Genomic DNA, 19,963 nt, shown 5'->3' with positions numbered 1-19,963 from the left:
TAGAATTGGCCCTTCCTCGTGATTTTATTTATACTACATTTTCTGGTGTACTTAGTGGTTCATTTGATGGAAGAAGTGTTGGTACTTCGCTTCCTAGGCCAAAGGAATCAGTTGATGCAGGTGGAAACAGTCTTGGTTTAACGAGATCTAGACTGTTTGGTTGAGCAGGAGCGAGTTTTAGTTATAAAGTGAAGATTCACTAGGATAGTTACTGATTGTAAAGCTTGCTTTGTTAGGTCAGGTAGTGAAAGTGTTTTTGGTTCAATGATAAATGGCTCTATAAACTTAGCTAGGCTAGAAAAGGGTTCTACGCACATAGACCCGAAGGTTCAAATGATCGCGAAATGGGTAGTGATAGTGGTTAATTTGCTGGACTAGATGGGTTAGCAGGTGGAAAAGGTGATATGTCTTGGTGAATATGAAAGACTTGGTCTTCTTAATCACCTTGGTTTCTAGGTTAGGATGGATCTACAGGTACATTAGATCCTGAGCATTTAGTATGTGCGGGATTCATTATCACAAGTGGAAGTAGCCTTGAACCAAGAGGTTTTGGATTTAAGATAGGTGATTGAGCAAGAAATAGTGAACATGAACTAGTTAGAGACATTTATTAGTTATCACTCCTTTCTGAAGACCCTGTTTATGCTACATCTGGTGACCTTAGTTATGTTATATTTTCTCGTGTTGGTTCAAGTGATCGGTTAGCTGGTGCCTATGCATCCGTTGGTTACCTTGAAATGTCTGTTGAAACTTAGTTTAGGTTTGAGCTAGTTGGGAGTACCTTTTCCAATAAATAAAATCTGATGAAACGGGCATTTTAAGCCATTTAAATCATCTAAATCATGTGGATCAGTCGACCCATAGCTGGGACATATCCTTCTGGGATCTCCATTGGTAGGGTTGGCTATTGAAGCTAATCCAATCAAAGATTAAAATAGGGTTCAGCTTCTCCCGGCTAAGATAACTAAGTAGACTAAGTAACTAGACCATTTGAAGCACTCAGCGATGGAGTTTTAACACAAGTAGATCGCTACCCAGGGAAGATGCCGGGAAGCAATGATCGTAGATTGTCTAATTTCCCACGAGCTAGGAGTCGAACCCAGGTGAAGCAGCATCTCTTTGCCACCCCATTTTTACCTAGTAGACCAATAGGACGAGTTCGAGCATCGCGAGAGGGGCGTCCAGAAGGCTTGGTCAATTAAAATCTATTTCACTCGGAACTGTAGCCAAGTGGCTAAGGCATGAGTCAGAACTGGTACATTATAAGAACGGTTTGGTAGGATCGACGCGCGACGGCTATAAACAGTTCCTTAAGCATTCCCTCTTTCTTCGATCTTCTGGAACCTGTACAGAAATAAGTGCTTTTTCTACGTTCTTTACCTTAGTGACTGGAGATTTCTGGGGAAGACCTATGTGGGGTACCTTTTGGGTCTGGGATGCTCGTTTAACTTTTTTACTCATCTTGTTCCTTATTTACCTAGGTGCATTGCGTTTTCAAAAGCTTTCTGTTGAACTGACTTCCATTTCAATCTGTGGTGGACCGATCAATATACCAATAATAAAGTTTTCAGTCAACTGGTGGAATATATTGCATCAACCTGGTATCATTAGTCGATATGGTACATCGATCCATGTATCTATGCTCATTCCAATCTTGTCCAACTTTGCTAACTCCCCCTTCTTCACTCTATTCTTCTTCGTTTTGGAAACACATCTTCTGATTCTCTCTTTCTGGAATCCTCTTTAACTGAAGAAATCGAAGATCGAGAATGCATGCCTAAATAGAAGCTCTAGAAGCTTCACCTAGTTCACTCGCCAAGTCTCTTTGCATCCATGGATGAAACAGGGAAATTCATAGGTTCGATTCCTGCAGGATATAATTTCAATCGCTTTTTATAAAGGATCGCCGTTATAGCTTACGGGGCACTTCACTCGAGGAAGTGTAAAAAGGCGCTAAGCAGCCCCGTCCAATCTAGTTAACCTTTCAACTTGGGACAGTTTAATGCATATTGGGGCTTCGTCTTTTTCAATGAAAGCTGAGGATCCTAACTCGCATTAACGCAATCATCTCATGTCCTGCCTATTACTATGAGTTGGGTTTCGTAGAGTGAAAGGTTGGGCGTAAATAGCGCCTCTAGACCAAGTATAACGACGGGCTTTTACCCTTTAAATGAAAGTTTTACCGTTGGCAGACGCTTGTTGAAAGCTAGATCTGCATGAGGCATGTAATGCATCGCTAGGAAGATGCCAGTCATTATCTGAATGACTAAACATATACCGGCTAGGGACCCGAAGCCCCACCAGTAGCTCAAATTGCTCGGGGTTGGATAATCTATCAAATGCTGATTCAGTACGGAGGCAATTGGTTGTTTAACAATAGAGAATCGTTGGTTCCTTACAGTCATCTCTCTTTTCTGAGACATTCTTTTCTTATTCCCTCTTGACAGAGAATTTCTTGACCAACGGAAATCATGGGAAAAGGATTCAGAAGAAGGAAGAAACGTTAGTGACTCCATAAAAGAGCTATGTTTCAAAGGATGTGTAAGCGTTGTAACAACTCTGCACCAATTATGCGTGTCCAGCTATCTCTTAGATGATTTTTTTACTTGTGCCCCTCGATAAATCCTTAGAACTTCTCTACTGTGAATCAACTTTTTTTTACCTAATGCTATCTAAATCCTGGCACAGCTGCTACTCGTCTCACTGTCGGATCAAGTGAGGAACCGAACAATAGAAAAGGAAAGAATTCTATCCATAGGATACGTACTTTAATATCTCAACCTGGGTCTAAGCTTCGGCAATAATGGCAGGTCGGCTCAGCTTCTTTTATTACGGCGTAAGGAAGCAAATCCCTAGCATACAGTATTAGCAAGAAGGAGATCGTTAGAAGAAAGGAAGTATGTTTGTAACGTTCCCAGACAAAGAAGATACCATTTTTTATCCATGAAAGAGCAATATGATAGGAACAAGAAACAGACTCAAAGAAATAGAACGAGAATGCAAGTGAAAAAGTATTGATGATAAAATGTATAGCCATTTCTATGGTATTAGACTACAACCATCGTACGTCGCAATAGCAACATGATACTTATTCATCCTCGGTTTTTGTTACTTCAGATTTTTTAGATAGACACAGGAGAATGAGCGAGCGACTTTCTTAACCTTCGGAACCTGTGGTGGAACCCAGTGCCCCACGAGCAACGACCATCAGGCAATGACAGGGATAGACTGGCGTCTAAAAAAGAGATATTGAAACTAATAGCAAAGAAGGCTATGCTCCTCGAACCAGATTATATTATATCATCATATACCTTAATTCGCTAATCTCGATGAAAGAGCAGGTAACTACATAAGGCAGCTTTCCCCGCTCTGTCTTCTACCACTTCTCCGTTCATTTCCCATACTGATCGTGAAACACTATGAGCAGCAGGATGTTGAGGTCTGAAATTCGAAGTGAAATTTTTGATTTTCCCGTTTCTAGTCATCATGGGAAAGAAAGGCAGAAAGAAGAAAGAGATTATTCCCCTTCCCTGGTCGGAGTTTCCTTTCGATTCCTCCTCCCTTGTAGCCGTTACCCGAATTCGCGCAAGTGTGTCCACACCCCCCAAACTGAATAACTACATAATCCTTTCTCGCGGACAAACAAAAGTTTTCTTCTTCGAAACACCTACAGATGTCAGTAGCGGATCAATTCCAATGAGTATTTCAAACAACTCTGAAGATGCATGTCTAGGGGGAATCATTCAATCTCTATTTTATGACAAATATGAATCGATGGCTCTTCTCCACTATATAAAGAGGTCATGGGTGTCCAAGAGGGCCCACTTAGAGACTTGGGATCTCAGCAGGAGAAGGTTGACCGGCGAAAGATAATCAACTAATTCTGATCTGAGTAGGCTCATAATAGGGAATACCTTAACCCTGGGAACCGGGGAACCCGCTAGATACTATCCTATTTCGAAATCCTCCTAGTAGTCTTTTTGGCCGAAGCTGACTAGTTGAAACGAATAAGTAGCCGAGAGTTCCTTCGTAATCGGCTAGTTGCACTCGCAGTATGGCTGCTTCGCGGCTAACTTTTTTTCGTTCCCTAGTTTTGTTTCCTATTTTTAAAAGGCAGCTAGTACCCAAAATAGAAGGATCTTTCACTTATTGACTAACCATTTCAGAGTCTCACCCGCGGGCATGGGCCCATTTCCCGAGAAAGGTATTAGCAGGGAAAAGGTCAAGTTATAGGTCCACCTTTGCTAGAGGTTCGAATCTTCTTTCTAGTAGACTCACCTGCTACATTACAATACCTCGCCCCTTATACAGGAGCCGCTCTGGCTTAATATTTTATGTACCGTGAACGACATACTTCAATCATTTATGATGATCCCTCCAAACAAGCACAAGCTTATCGTCAAATGTATCTTCTAATGACTTAAGCCACGTTGTTGTCATTTTAATCCCATGCAAAGGATGACTTGGTCCCCGCTCTAGTACTGGTCGTTTGATCTAAATGGTACTGAACTGAGAGAGCAGGTAGACTATAGTCCAATCTGGTCAACAACTGGGTGGGAAGGATGGTTCTATACCATGGCTTGTGAGACAAAGATGGTTGGCAGCGTTTGCTTCATATGACTCTATATGTGTAGAGAGAAAGACAATGAAATTAAGGAGCTGCCCTTCAAGAAAACTCTTTTTTAGAAACAAAGGACCCAGGTGCTAAAGAAGGAAATGAAAGGCTCACTTTTATATGTTTTAGACCCTGTGTTTTCTTTGAGGCTTGTTATGTTCGCAACTAATGCTTTCAATCTCAGTCTTTGCCGCTTGTACACCCCAATTATCCCTACCTTATTGATTGCAACTTCTGTATCTATTATCGCCTTCATTGCTGCTCCTCAAGTAGATATTGATGGTATTCGTGGACCTGTTTCTGGGTATCTACATTATGGAAACAATATCATCTCTGGTGTCATTATTCCTACTTCTGCAGCTATTAGGTTGCATTTTTACCCGATCTGGGAAACGTGCGAGAGCGAAGCCAAAAACTTATGAAAAGTGAACAACCCTTCTAGCAGTAGCATACTTATATCCCCCCAAGAAGAAAAAAGTTACATTCGTTAAAGGTAGAGGTACTCTTTACCTAGTGAGAAAATGTGCTGGACTTGAAGAAATATCATCCGCCCATTTCCTTGCCAGCTAGAGCAAATGGATCTGTCGGTGTCAATTGACTAAGATCCTCTTTGCCATTTGAACCAGCCCAAGAAAATAGATCTCGGTGTACGAGGGACTTGGATATATCGCCTTTTTTTATGAGGTCTCTCTCCCGGTCTCCAATCTATGAATATGAGTCACTCTGTTCACCAGTTACCGTAGTTGATCACGTCTTTTCGACAGATCAGACGATGGGCAAAGAGAATGGTCTTAAGCCTATCTATCTTTCTTGAGTCTGTCTCTGCCTGAAGTGTCTTGTGTCAAATCCGATGTCGATGTAGTCCTTTTTATATTAGTTGCAGACTTCTTCATAGAGTACGGTACTAGATGTACAAGAAAATGGATGTGCACGCTAACGCGCAATGGCTTTATAGGTAGGAGTCGTTGTTTGTTGAATCCATATTTTTCCTTTGAATTTCTCTTAGATTCCAAGTACCCGAAATGGATCCGATCAAATATTTTACTTTTTCCATGATCATCTCTATTCCAGGTATCCGGGGCATCCTCCTTAATAGACGAAATATTAAACAAAAGCCATGACTTTCCGTTCAACTAGCACTAAAAAGGCGACTCCTAGTAGAAGTGGTAAAATGATTCCAATGATTTCCGCAGCTATGTAAGTTTTCAATTTTCTATTCACTTCTGATCGGGCATGATATGGTTGACCCAATCATGATATTTCATTCAAGATCTGGACTCGTTGATCCAATCTTGATATTGAGGGAAGGGACCTTTTCTCGAAAAACTATGGATGTGTGAGAATCTCTGAGATTCAATCCTACTACAAGCAACGGCTCCTACCTATAAAGCCGTTGCGCACCCGTTTTCTTGGACCCTTGTAAAACAAGAAAGTGGTGCAATGAACCAAGATGGGCTGGCTAAAAAAAGAATTGACTTTCTATACAACATAAATTATGTCACTTTTTTGATTCCATTGATGTGCTTGAAGATCATAAATCAATGTACCAGAGATAGCGGAATTCATGTTGATCTCTGTCCCTATGTTGCTATTTCATTGTGTCGACAGAGCTCTGTTATATCCATTTATGTACATTCAATATACTTTACGGATAGAGGAATACATACAGTTGAACATAGTAAAATAAGAAATTGAAAGATTTCGTTGAAATTTTTTGTTTGGAAATTTCCCGAAAAGCTAATCATAGGTTATTCTTTCCATCGAAAAAATAGGGTCGTTATGCTCATTACTAAACTTGTTGAAGAGATGAAATATAACCAAGGTATATCTTTTTGATCAGAGGTTGAATCAATCATCATAAGAAGAATTAGGCCAAAAATTAGAATACATTCTGGGAAAATAACAGTTACTTGATTATCCTTTAACCCAAGTTTTTCCTAAAATCGTTATAGGTTAACGACTTAAAGACTTCATTGGGATTCTGAAACCAGACCCAACTATTTTAACTGTAGTTGCGTGTTCTGATCTTACTTTTTTATATCGTATTGAGTACTATCTTCTCTAAGATTTGCTCGAGATTTAGTCTCCGATAGGTAAGATAAAAAGTAATCACAAATCTCTTCGTCTCATTCTTTGTGATTCCACAATATCTTGTTTCTCAACCATATGATTACGATTATTATGAGGTGATTGATATTAGTTGGTTGTTCTTTGGGAATATAAGTCCAATGTATCAATTTGTTTCTGTTCACCTTGATTTATCAAAAGACAGAACAAAAACTCGGAGGTATTTTTGTGGGAGACAGATTTATCGATTCAATAGAATTTTCTGTGTGAGACAGATTTGTTTATCAAGTCTTCGACTTTGGGTTGTAGCAACTCTTGGTTGTGGGTGAGATCATCTAAGGGAATCAAGTGCGTTGAGTCCTGCTGGGATTCAGAGGCGTAAGGAACGCGACTGTACCTTAATCAGTGTGAGATTGGTTAGGGATCAATTATATTCCAGTATGAAGTTAACTTGTAGTAGGCTAGAGTCTGTAGCGGCTTAATACAATGTGGTGTTCAAATATGGACTAGGTCCTGGGGTTTTTCTGCATTTTCGGTTTCCTCGTTATCAAAACTTCTGGTGTCTGTGTTATTTCTTTTCTGTATTATATTTTCCATGTAATTAAAATATCACAGGTTGCGTGTAGTTCAATCAATTAGATAATCCAACCTTTGGTTGTTGCTTTAAATTGATTGACACTTGAAAATTGGTATTTGGTACTGAGTTATTTCTCATATTGATCTGGCTCACAGATTGCTATCTGTTTGATTGCAAATTGATTTGAGAAATAGAGATATAACTCTTGGATGTATTTTCCTTGATTGAGTATGACTGTCTAGTTGATTCTCTTGGAAATATATTGGAGTTAGTTCATACAGATTGCCTAAACAAAATATTGGGTGTGGTTGTTAGACCCCCGCTTTTTCAATTGGTATCAGAGCAGAAAAACACGTTCAAGACCTCATAAGTCTGTGTTTGTAGCAATCTGACTCTATGGACAGAGGTGCTATCTCTATAAACGTACCACCAGTCTTCGATGGCTCGAATTACTCGTGGTGGAAATTTTTTATGCATTCCTTTCTACAAGCACATGATTTTCAAACATGGGTTCGTGTTGTTAATGGCTATAATCCTCGGGTTGTTATAGAAGGCGATGTAACTTTTCCAAAGGATATTGGTAGGTATGAGCCTGACGAGATCCTTGATGCGAAGCAAAATTCTGACGGCTTAAATGCTATCATACATGCCATTACCCCAGATCTTCAGCACCATGTGACTACGTGTACTAAGTCTAAAGATGCTTGAGATATCTTAGAAACTGTATTCGAAGGAAATTTCTTTGAGAGAGAAGCTAGGATTCAAAACCTAAATTCTGATTGGGAAAACCTTTGTATGGATGATGAAGATTCTTTTGATGAGTTTAATCATAAAGTGTCTGAAATTGTTAATGCATCTTTTGCATTGGGTAAGACTATTACTGAAAAGGACATTGTGATGAAAATTCTCAGATCGCTCCCAACTAGATATGACTCTAAGAAACATGCCATTGTTGAAGGAAATAACCTTGATACTGTTTCCAGAAACACTTTTTTTGGAAAGCTAAAGATTTTTTATCTTGAACTGAGTAAACGAGAAAAACTTCGCATGTCTTGCAATCTTGTTGCTACATCTAAAGTAAAGTCTCGTTGTTCTGAATTGATTGATAAAAAGGATGAGAATTGCTTTAATTCAACTATCTCACTGTTTGTACAACAATTAAAGAAAACTCTAAGACATAAAAAAAGAAAGTCTCAAAAGAATTTGTCTTTAATCAATAAAAAGGATAGAAAAGTTCACAAAAACTATGATTATGAAACTTGTTCCATGTGCTCTGGTCATTGTAATAAGGAGGTTAGTGAGTTGACCAAAGCATGGATGGAAACTCTTGACTACTGTCCTGAGGAAGAAGCCTGTGAATGTTCTCTCACCTACTTTGCTGATAGTCACTCTTGTCCCTCGAACAACTCTGATTGTTCCATGATAAACAATCTACCTTCTCCAGAAAAGAAAATTGATCTTTTAACCAAAGATTTGTACTCAATGAAGAGTAAGTTTCAACTGGAGAAGGAAGATTAAAAAGATTGAAAATCTGGAGAGTCAACTGAAAAAATTAAGTCAAGAGAAAGATACATCTCGCAATTGTGATTTTAAGAAGAAGAATCGATTAACTTCGATAAACTCTCTTAAACTAAATCAGCATATTACTCCTGAAAACATATAATTCTCAAACCTCTTTTGTATTGAGAAAGACATAAAAAAATAGCACAACAAATCAATTGTGTCTCTTGAATAAAAACCAGGATCACCCAGAGATTCTTCTTCCAGTAAATCTTGTTATCATAAGGAGAAAAGAAAATCTCATAAGAGATCTACATCATATTCTAAAGAGATAATCAGAAGCATTTATAGTTTTCGAAAATCTTTAAACATGGCTTTCAGAACAGTGTAGGAAAAGAAGACGTATACCTATGATCGTATCCCCATAAAAAGACATCAGAAACAAGGAATAACGAAATCTTCCCCTTCTCATAAGAATCCACCTGATCCTTTATTGGATGCGAGACATTACAATCTGTAATAGGTTCTGAGATTGTTCTTGTTTTTCAGGGCTCTGAAAAGATTTCTGTTATTTTTAATATCTTGTCTCTGTATTTTATTTTTCTGGAATTGTATTCTCTGTGTCAAGAACCATTCTTGTGCTTAAACGGTTTTCCTAACAAAGTCCTTTTCTTTTGGATACCCAAAATTCTGTTAGGGTTTTGGTCAAAGGTCTTTTTAGGAATTTGTTCCTTATCTTCTTCTTTTTAAGTTGGAAGATTTGTTTAAGCAAGCATTTCATTTTCTATATCCTATCATGTCATCATCAAGTCTTTCTAGTAAAGAAGATGATGTATGGACTATTCTTTTTCCCTCTAAGAAAGTTCTTTTTGGTTCCTCCGATAACGAGATGTGTCACGACAAACATGATTCCTCGTCTGATATGAATCCCACCGTCTATCATTTTGAAAAACTCTCATTAACTATGAACCTAGTCTTGGAACAAGTACGTGCTTTGAAGAGTGAAATCGAATCTTCAACCAAAATACTTGAGGACAAGATGGATAATCTCGAATCTAGGATTGATCTAATCGAAGAAAAACATGATGATTAAAGGGAATCTAAGAAGAGTCTCCAAAGTAAGTGAAATAATTTTGTTTTTGTTTCTTGCTTAAATAATTCCTAGGAAACTTCTTATGAGAATTTATTCTTGTGTTTTAAGAAGGATAAGTAGGGTTTGGAATAGCCTACATTGTGATTACACATTGCTATTGCCAACGATTTTCATCTTGCAATGTTTTTAGATTTATTTATTTAAATTCTAAAGTTTATTTGGAAGATGATTTTGCAATATTAATCTTTATTGGTTTCATATGTTGCAAATAATGTTATGGGATGTGTGTATACGTCCGTGAACTATGATTGTCCCATATATGTCAAAAGTTAAGTCTATTGTGTCATTATGCAAATATTGATGGAAAATATAATGAAATTTTGAATTGAAGGTTAAGTCTATGATATCATCATGCAAGTATTTTGAATATTCCGCAGTATTGATTTTTCCCTGATCCACTTCTATATGAAAGTACTGTATGGCTCCGTAAGTTTTCTTATGTTGAGCATTTCCGATTAAATTAATCATTAAGGTTCCTTTATGGTTAATTTAATTGAGTTTTCTGGATACAAATTCATGTTTCATGTGATTTTTTAATGTCAAATGAAATCCTTCTTTTCTTGCAAAAGTAAGGTCGCTCTTGTTGTTCTTTCAGGAATGACATTTTATGGGGGAGAGATCTTAATTGAACTTGTGCTTAATTGCCAAATCTTTGTAGGGAATACGGATATGGAATATTATAGGAGTTATCATGTAGCTTTATAAACTCCATGATGAATACGCTAAGTTTCGACTATGTGAAATCATCGAAAAAAAGCTGATATGTGCTCTTTTAGTCATGAAGTATCTCTTTGAGAATTTCGTTATGATCCCACTAGTTTCCGTACCTTTGCCAATTTATATTGAAAAAAAGGGGAGAATTATTTTGTAGTTCACACTACATATACATATGGTTTACATATCATTATGTAAGGGGGAGTGGTTTTCATTATGAGATGAAGTATTGACTAAGGGGGAGTGATACATATCACCGTAGTACTATTATCAAAGTTGTGATACAATTGAACTTTGATGTTGTGTAATAATACTATGACATTGAAAAATAATAATTGGGAACAATTGTTTTTGTTAGAGCATTGCTCGGTCAAACTCGCATGCGTTGCTATTCAAGCATGTTTGTCAATGTTAGTGATCAAAACTATAAGTCTTGATTTCTAGCCTATTTGTAGATTTCTCGGACTAGGACATAGATAGTGTAGTTGAGCTTAAATCTCTCGACGTTCATCTCTTGAAGACGAAGAACTACTAAGGGGAGCTTGTGGAACTTCTTCGACAAAAGGTATGTGGAGACTTGAACTTATCTATCACTTGGAAAGTCTATTTCTACTATCTCCTATATTGAGACATAAGTGGTGTTACGATATAGTTTTCTCTATACACATTTGAGATTTCGAGCTGAGTATATCTCGCTTACATATTTCTCGAAATATGTGTTGTTAAGCTTTCGCTTCGACCAAGTTCATCTTATATCATGAGAAAATTTCCGAGTAACATCTTACATGGTTTGTGTGATACAATCATTTGGTGTAGGACTTGGAAGGTTTCAATAATGATTATTTCAATATCTTGAAAATTGCTTTGGTGTTAATAGTGTGTGAAAACGGCTATCAACATTATAGAAGAATGTTTCAATGATTGAAATAAAGAGATGATGATGTAACCATCTTTGGATATAAGCATATATAGTGTGTTCGCACATTAGTGTATAAGTCCATAAACCGGAAGCCAAGAGTATGCATATGTGTGTATACGGATTTGGTGAAGGAGACAAGTTAAGTATGCGTACCCGTATGCATACTGGCGAAAGTTCTCAAACCGAGAATTTCTGCTGAGTTTGGTTTTGGCAAAACTCACAAACCAGTCACCTTATGTATGCGTACCCGTACGCATACTGGAAGAATTATTTGAACCGAAAATTTCTTCTGAGTTTGGAAACTTCACAAAATCAATACCGGTTGCTTAAGTACGCATACCTGTATGCATACTTAAGCTGGTTACTTTGTCAAATCGGTCAAGTCCATTAACTTAAACATTTAAATCATAAGGAATGCAATATTTTCAAACCGTGACTACGATGTTCATGATTGATTCAAGTGAACCAAATCGATTTGATTTCAATTGTGTTTTCTAAACAATTGAATAACTCTTAACTAGTTTCATTTGAGTCATCTGAACTAGTTATGGTTAAGATGAATAAGGTTGATATGAGAGTAATCATATGGCTAACCTCGGTTAACTATTTGTGAACCAACATGGTGTACACGTTTAGGTACGGCTACATAAACCTAAATGAGGGTACATTTCATTTGTGTGTAACAAGCTAAGTTCGATCTACTACACCATTTTAAGGATATAGCAACCCGTAGTAGCAATAGCAGTAGCACCGTTGCTAAATTTCTGCTGTTATTTTCCATTGATATATTTTCGCAACGGCGTGTTTCTGTTTCGAATTTAGCGACAACAATCTTTCGGTTGCGAATAGCAACTGCAAGGTGTTCATGCATGTGAAACACGCGTGTGGTCGGGAACACTTTGACGTTTTTTTACGCCCAAGTCAAAGTTTGGTCAGTCATCTTCTTTATTTTTCCACCCTTTCAACCTTATCTACTACAGTACTACTCCCTCAGGGAATTATCCTTAGAATTTTCTGAGCCAGTTTCATTTTTCTCCATCCGCTCTTTATTTTTCTGCTCCCGAAGATATTTTCTTCCCTTAATATCAACTGAAGATTCAGTTCATGTCTCGATCTTCAATTGCAGTCTTGTATTCGATCTGGTAAGTATCATCAGTATTAGTTTTTCGATTTCAGTTAATAGATTCTAGGGTTTCACGATTTTAGGGATTTTTATTTCAGCTTCAAGCAGCTAATAGAGTAAATACATCTCGGGGACTTGGGTTTTCTAGATCGGTCCTCAACCTAATGTATGATTTATTTTAGTTACTAAGGTGAAGTAATAGAGTTGGGGTGGTTTTTATAATGGCTTGATTAGAAACTTTGCTTGTTGGATCTGGTTTATAATCATTTATGGTTTAGAACTGTAAAGACCCTCAAGCTCGTCAACGCTATTAGACTATTCAAGAGACGTATTAGCCAGTAATATCTCGATTTTGTTTAAAACGAACTTTAATTAATTGGAATTAATCTAACAGCGATATAGATACAGAACTAGTATCATTAGATAGATCTCTAAAAGTTACGCGAGATGGGCTACTCGAACGTGTCAATTGGATATCAGATGAAGAAGAAAACATCAAGACAATATGAAGAGTAAAATTGTCATTTTTCGGAAAAACGCTTTTGATGCTGCACAGACACGTTGTTGCTGCCCTTATCAAATTCTATGTGCCTTAATAAGTTTTAGTCAGCCTTATCTCTACGAACCGAGAAGATAAATGTGTATTTTCTTCATTCTATTCTTCTTATCTTCTTTCTTTCTTCTTCTTCTTTTCTCTTTCTACTTCCTCTCCTGTTCTTCATTTTCCAGCGAATTCGAGAAATCAAGTGAGATTTTTCTTATCGGTAGAAGGTGAAACCGAGCATGGGTTAGCTGTTGGTGATGGTTATGGTGTTTGTTGTTTATTCAAATTCAGATCTGAGATGAACTGAATTCAGGGTTTCTCTGTAAATCGATGAGGCTGAAGATGATAATAAGATTAAGCTTGGGAGATGAATAATATTACTTCCGCCAGATGAAGAAACGATGGTTGAGGTTTAATTTAGTTTTTGACGTTTTTATGGAGAAGAATCAAAGAACTAGGGTTTGGAAGAAGACTACGTAATCTCGATTAGAAGACGAATTTGATGTTTTAAAAAGGGGATTTGATATGGATATTGATCGATTGAATGAATTAGGATTGGAGATGAAAAGTAATTCGAGTTTGATGAAGTCAGGGTTTTGAAGATGTTTGTGAAGAGTTTGATTCTGTGATAAGAAAATGTTGGAGTTATCTCTAGTGATGAATTGGTGGATATTTGAGTAAACATGATTTGGAGATTGAGATAATTATTGAATGGAACTGTGACTATGGATGAGAAGCTGTTGATACTTGAATCAAGGACTGAGATGAGGCTGAAATGGTGGTGTTGCTCAGATTCTTGTGATGATGGTGATGAAACTGAGATATAGTCGAGATATGGGAGTCTGCAATTGAATTTTTGGTAAGTTGTGCAGATAGGTTTGGAGTGGTGCGTATGAAGTGCAGTTGTTGTTCCAGAGAAGGCTTGTTGGTAGCTGAAGGCATGAGATTGTAGTGGTGGACAAAATAGCATGAACTTGTGCTGTTGGTTACTGTTATTGTTGGTTGCTTTTGAGTTCGAGTCTGGTTGTGTGTTGTTTGAGTTTCTGTTCAGCTGATAATGAAAAGAAGTTGAATTACTGTGAGATGTTATTGTTATTGGGGCTAAAAGGAATTGGTAGAAGTTTAGTTGAATGTGAAGAATTTATGGCTTAGTACTGCTATTGCAGGTAAAGCTTAAATTTCATTTGTATATTGAATTGTTGAGTTCTGTTTAAAGGAATATACTGAAATTGAATTATAGATTAGAGTTATAGCTGTGTGAAGAACCTTTGTCCTGTGCAATGTCTCAGGCTTGAACCTTAGCATGTCTGACTGATCTTACTCAGTTTGGCTTGGTTTGTTGTTAGATGACTGAGTTGGGCGAACTCAATATTTGGTTTTGACTCAGTTTTGACTCAGTTAGATGACTGAGTTAACCAGTTGACCTGGACTTTGACCTGACTTTGAACGTTGACTGTTAGTTGATCCATTTGACCGTCAGTGACCGTTAGATTGACCTAGTTGGGTCAGGCCTTGTGTAGTGGGCCGGACTAGTGGGTCATTCCGGATCAGTCCCATGGGCCTGGGCTTAGGGCCAGCAATCTTAATTAGTATTTGGACCACTTATGGTCTGAATTAGCCTTTGGTTTTTTCTGCAAAGTTGTAGATATTCATAAAACTTAAATATGGACTATAGAATCAATCTAATTAGTTAAACCTTTAGATATGCAAGAGATGGATAATGAAAAAGTGTAGAACCTTAAATAGCCCTAGAATCAGAAAGACTTGTATGATTTCTTATGTGAGCCTTTGGGGTAAATTCTTAGACTTCTTGTGTGATTAACAATTAGTCTATTAACAATATTCGATTCAAAGGATGAACCGGTGGATCATGGATCTCGAGGTAGGCATGGCTTGTCATCAAAGGAGGTGGGAATACTTTTAATTCTTTTGAAACCATTGTTGTTTCTTTTACAAATGTTTATGTTTTACGAACTCATGCATTATCTGTTTGTGCATTTCATACATTGTTTAGTTTGTATTATGATTGTTCTGTTGATTCTTTGAATCTTTCCATGAATTGGAAAGGACTTGTAATGTTTGTCACTATGAATTGTTATGGGAAATGAGAATTTCCATGTGTGGTATATAGGATACGCTCTTTCATTTATATCTACATGAATTCAGCTTTTATGCTTATGAGGTGTGGAATTTGGTACTAATATAAACTAATAGGGTGTGTAAGAAATTGGTTGACACTCAATATAGTATATTGTTTGAAGAAGGAGTTTGTCCATATACATTGTTTGTGCATTTCCAGTGACTTAGTCACTTTGATGTTAGGGAAAACATATATTGTTTTCCGAATTTTGATCATGATATCTTTAAAGTTAAATGTTATTCCTGCTGGGCACCTCTTTTAGGGATGATGTGCTCACCCTTTCCCACTTTCAGTTTCAGAGACAGATCATAGTTGCGCAGTGAAAGCTTCGAGGATTTGACTCCGTTAATTAGTTAACTTCTGCTATGTATATTATGTTGTATATTATGTTTTGTAAACCAAATGACTATTGTATATATATCATTTGAGAGGAGTTCTTATATATATATTTCTGAGCGGGGCTAGTATTGGGCTAAGTTTTGTAGCCGGTTTCTTAATTGAATGTTTAAGTAAATGATTTAGATTCTTAGTGCCTCTTTATTTAGTTAATCTCTTGGATTAGTCAGCTGCTAGCTTAGGGGGCGCTACAGTGTTGGTATCAGAGCTCACTATTAGATCTTATATAGGAATGATAGAGATAGCCAGTGCCAGTTAGTGAACCAGATTAGTTTAGAACTGGGTCGGGTTGTGAGATAAATCTTAATCACTAAAAGCTGTCAATAATTAAAAGAATTAATTGATTGATTGATTTGTTTGTTTGGTTGTTATATATGTAGTGAAGTAAAAATGATAGGTTACACCAGTTATGGTAGAAGTTTAGAGATTAGTTAGTCGTAATAAGTTAACGTTTTGTTAATCCAGCACTGAGGAATATTGAAGGTTGTGTTTTCTCTGTTCGCGGGAAGGCATTTTTGGGTTTAGACAACCTTGACAGGGCAACTGCATTCACAGACGACCGATCATAAAAGCTTAGTATAATTCTTTAGGAAACCGATAATTATAAACTCACTTAAAAATATTCCTAGGAATCTCCCTTGTAATTAGAGACATATATTGTATAAAATAGAAATTAGTATAAGAAGCTTAAACTTCTGTATTTCATAGAACTAAAAATAAGCATAATTCAACCTAGAGCTACAAATTTTAGTTGTAGAATCCATATAGGTTTGTGCTTTATTTCTTTTTGTCTGCGCTTAGATAAGGTATAGGATTATTCTTTAAGCTGGGGAGTTTTGAAGACTAGAAGGGTGGTTCGATTTTCGAGGACGAAAATGAATAAAGTGGGGAGAATGTAAAGACCTTCAACCTCATCAATGCTATTAGACTAGTCAAGAGACGTATTAGCCAATAATATCTCGATTTTGTTTAAAACAAACGTTAATTAATTGGAATTAATCTAACAACGGTATAGATACAGAACTAGTATTGTCAGATAGATCTCGAAAAGTTATGCGAGATGGGCTACTCAAACGTGTCAATTGGATTTCAGACGAAGAAGAAAAAATCAAGACAATATGAAGAGTAAAATTGTCATTTTCGGAAAAACGCTTTTGATGCCGCACAGACACGTTGTGGCTTCCCTTATCAAATTCTGGGTGCCTTAATAAGTTTTAGTCAGCCTTATTTCTACGAACCGAGAAGATAAATGCGTATTTTCTTCATTCTATTCTTCTTATCTTCTTTTTTTCTTCTTCTTATTTTCTCTTTCCTCTTCCTAACATGTTTTTCATTTTCCAGCGAATTCGAGAGATCAAGTGAGATTTTTCTTATAAGTAGAAGGTGGAACCGAGCATGGGGTAGATGTTGGTGATAGTGATGGTGTCTGTTGTTGATTCAAATTCGAATCTCAGAGGAACTGAATTCAGGGTTTCTCTGTAAATCGATGAGGGTGAAGATGATAATAAGATTAAGCTTGGGAGATGAATAATAGTACTTCCGAGAGATGAAGAAACGAGGGTTGAGGTTTAATTTAGTTTTTGAAGTTGTTATGGATAAGAATCAATGAACTAGGGTTTGGAAGAAGACTGTGTAGGCTCGATTAGAAGACAAATTTGATGTTTTAAAAAGGGGATTTGAGATGGGTATTGATAGATTGAATGAATTTGGATTGGAGATGAAAAGTAATTCGAGTTTGATGAAGTCAGGGTTTTGAAGATGTTTGTGAAGAGTTTGATTCTGTGATAAGAAAATGATGGAGTTATCTCTGGTGATGAACTGGTGGATATTTGAGTAAACATGATTTGGAGATTGAGATAATTATTGAATGGAATTGTGACTGTGGATGAGAAGATGTTGATAATTGAATCAAGGACTGAGATGAGGCTGAAATGGTGGTGTTGCTCAGATTCTTGTGATGATGGTGATGGAACTGAGATATAGTCGAGATATGGGAGTATGTAATTAAATTGTTGGTAAGTTGTAAAAGTGCAGATAGGTTTGGAGTGGTGCGTATGAAGTGCAGTAGTTGTTCCAGAGAAGGCTTGTTAGTAGCTGAAGGCATGAGATTGTAATGATGGAAAAAATAGCATGAACTTGTGTTGTTGGTTACTGTTATTGTTGGTTGCTTTTGAGTTTGAGTCTGGATGTGTGTTGTTTGAGTTTCTGTTCAGCTGATAATGAAAAGAAGTTGAATTACTGTGAGATGTTATTGTTATTGGGGCTAAAATGAATTGGTAGAAGTTTAGATGAATGTGAAGAAGTTATGGCTTAGTACTGCTATTGCAGGTAAAACTTCAATTTCATTTGTATATTGAATTGTTGAGTTCTGTTTAAATGAATAGAATGAAATTGAATTATAGATTAGAGTTTTAGTTGTGTGAAGAACCTTTTTTCTATGCAATGTCTCAGGCTTGAACCTTAACACGACTGACTGAGCTTACTCAGTTTGGCTCGGTTTGTTCTTAGATGACTGAGTTGAGCGAACTCAGTATTTGGTTTTGATTCCGTTTTGACTCAGTTAGATGACTGAGTTAAACAGTTGACCATTTTGACCTGGACTTTGACCTGACTTTGGACATTGACTGTTAGTTGACCCATTTGACCGTCAGTGACCGTTAGATTGACCCAGTTGGGTCAGGCCTTGTGTAGTGGTCCGGACTAGTGGGCCATGCCGGATCAGTTCCATGTGCTTGGGCTTAGGGCCAGCAATCTTAATTAGTGTTTGGACCACTTATGGTCTGAGTTAGCCTTTGGTTTCTTCTGCAAAGTTGTAGATATTCATAAATCTTAACTATGGACTATAAAATCAAACTAATTGGATTAGTTAAACCTTTAGATATGCAAGAGATGGATAATGAAAATGTGTAGAACCTTAAATGGGCCTAAAATCAGAAAGACTTGTATAATTTCTTATGTGAGCCTTTGGGGTAAATTCTTAGACTTCTTGTGTGATTAACAGTTAGTCTATTAACAACGTTCGATTCAAAGGATGAACCAATGGATCTCGAGGTAGGCGTGGCTTGTCATCAAAGGAGGTGGGAATACTTTTAACTCTTTTGAAATAACAGTCGTTTCTTTTACAAAGGTTTATGTTTTACGAACTCATGCATTATCTGTTCGTGCATTTCATACATTGTTTATTTTGTATTATGATTGTTCTGTTTATTCTTTGAATCTTTCCATGAATTGGAAAGGACTTGTAATGTTTGTCACTATGAATTGTTATGGGAAATGAGAATTTCCACGTGTGGTATATAGGATACGCTCCTTCATTTATATCTATATGAATTCAGCTTTTATGCTTATGAGGTGTGGAATTTGGCACTAATATAAACTAATAGGGTGTGTAAGGAATTGGTCGACACTTAATATAGTACATTGTTTGAAGAAGGAGTTTGTCCATATACATTGTTTGTGCATTTCCAATGACTTAGTCACTTTGATGTTAAGGAAAACATGTATTGTTTTCCGAATTTTGATCATGATTTCTTTAAAGTTAAATGTTATTCATGTCGGGCACCCCTTTTAGGGATGATGTGCTCACCCTTTCCCACTCTCAGTTTCAGAGTCCGATCATCGTTGCGCAGTGAAAGCTTCGAGGATTTGACTTTGTTAATTAGTTAACTTCTGCAATGTTTATTATGTTGTATATTCTGTTTTGTAAACCAAATGACTATTGTATATGTATCATTTGAGAGGAGTTCTTGTATATATATTTATGAGCGGGGCTAGTATTGAGTTAAGTTTTGTAGTATGTTTATTAATTAAATGTTTAAGTAAATGAACTAGATTCTTAGTGCCACTTTATTTAGTTAATCTCTTGGATTAGTCAGCTGCTAGCTTAGGGGGCGCTACAAGAACCAGCAATTATAAATGTTATTTAGTGTTTGTAAATATAAGAATGGAGAAGGTTTAGTTGAAGGAACTGATTGTTTTGTGTTTAAAGAAACTGAATGTTAAGTAACTATGTAATGTTTATTCAATTTCAAGAACTGAATGATAGTAAAGAAATTTGTAAACCGAAAGACTGTGTTGTTTTGGTTTTTGGTGTTTTTTGTAAGTTGTGCAAGTGAGATTTATGCTTGTCATCTACATTATAATGTATAAGTGACAATGTTCTGTGTTTAAAGAAACTGAATATTAAGTAACTATGTAATGTTTATTCAATTTCAA

This window comes from Papaver somniferum, chromosome 6, assembly GCF_003573695.1.
Source record: "Papaver somniferum cultivar HN1 chromosome 6, ASM357369v1, whole genome shotgun sequence".
NCBI classification, from domain to species: domain Eukaryota; kingdom Viridiplantae; phylum Streptophyta; class Magnoliopsida; order Ranunculales; family Papaveraceae; genus Papaver; species Papaver somniferum.
Note: the sequence above shows the minus strand (reverse complement) of the source record.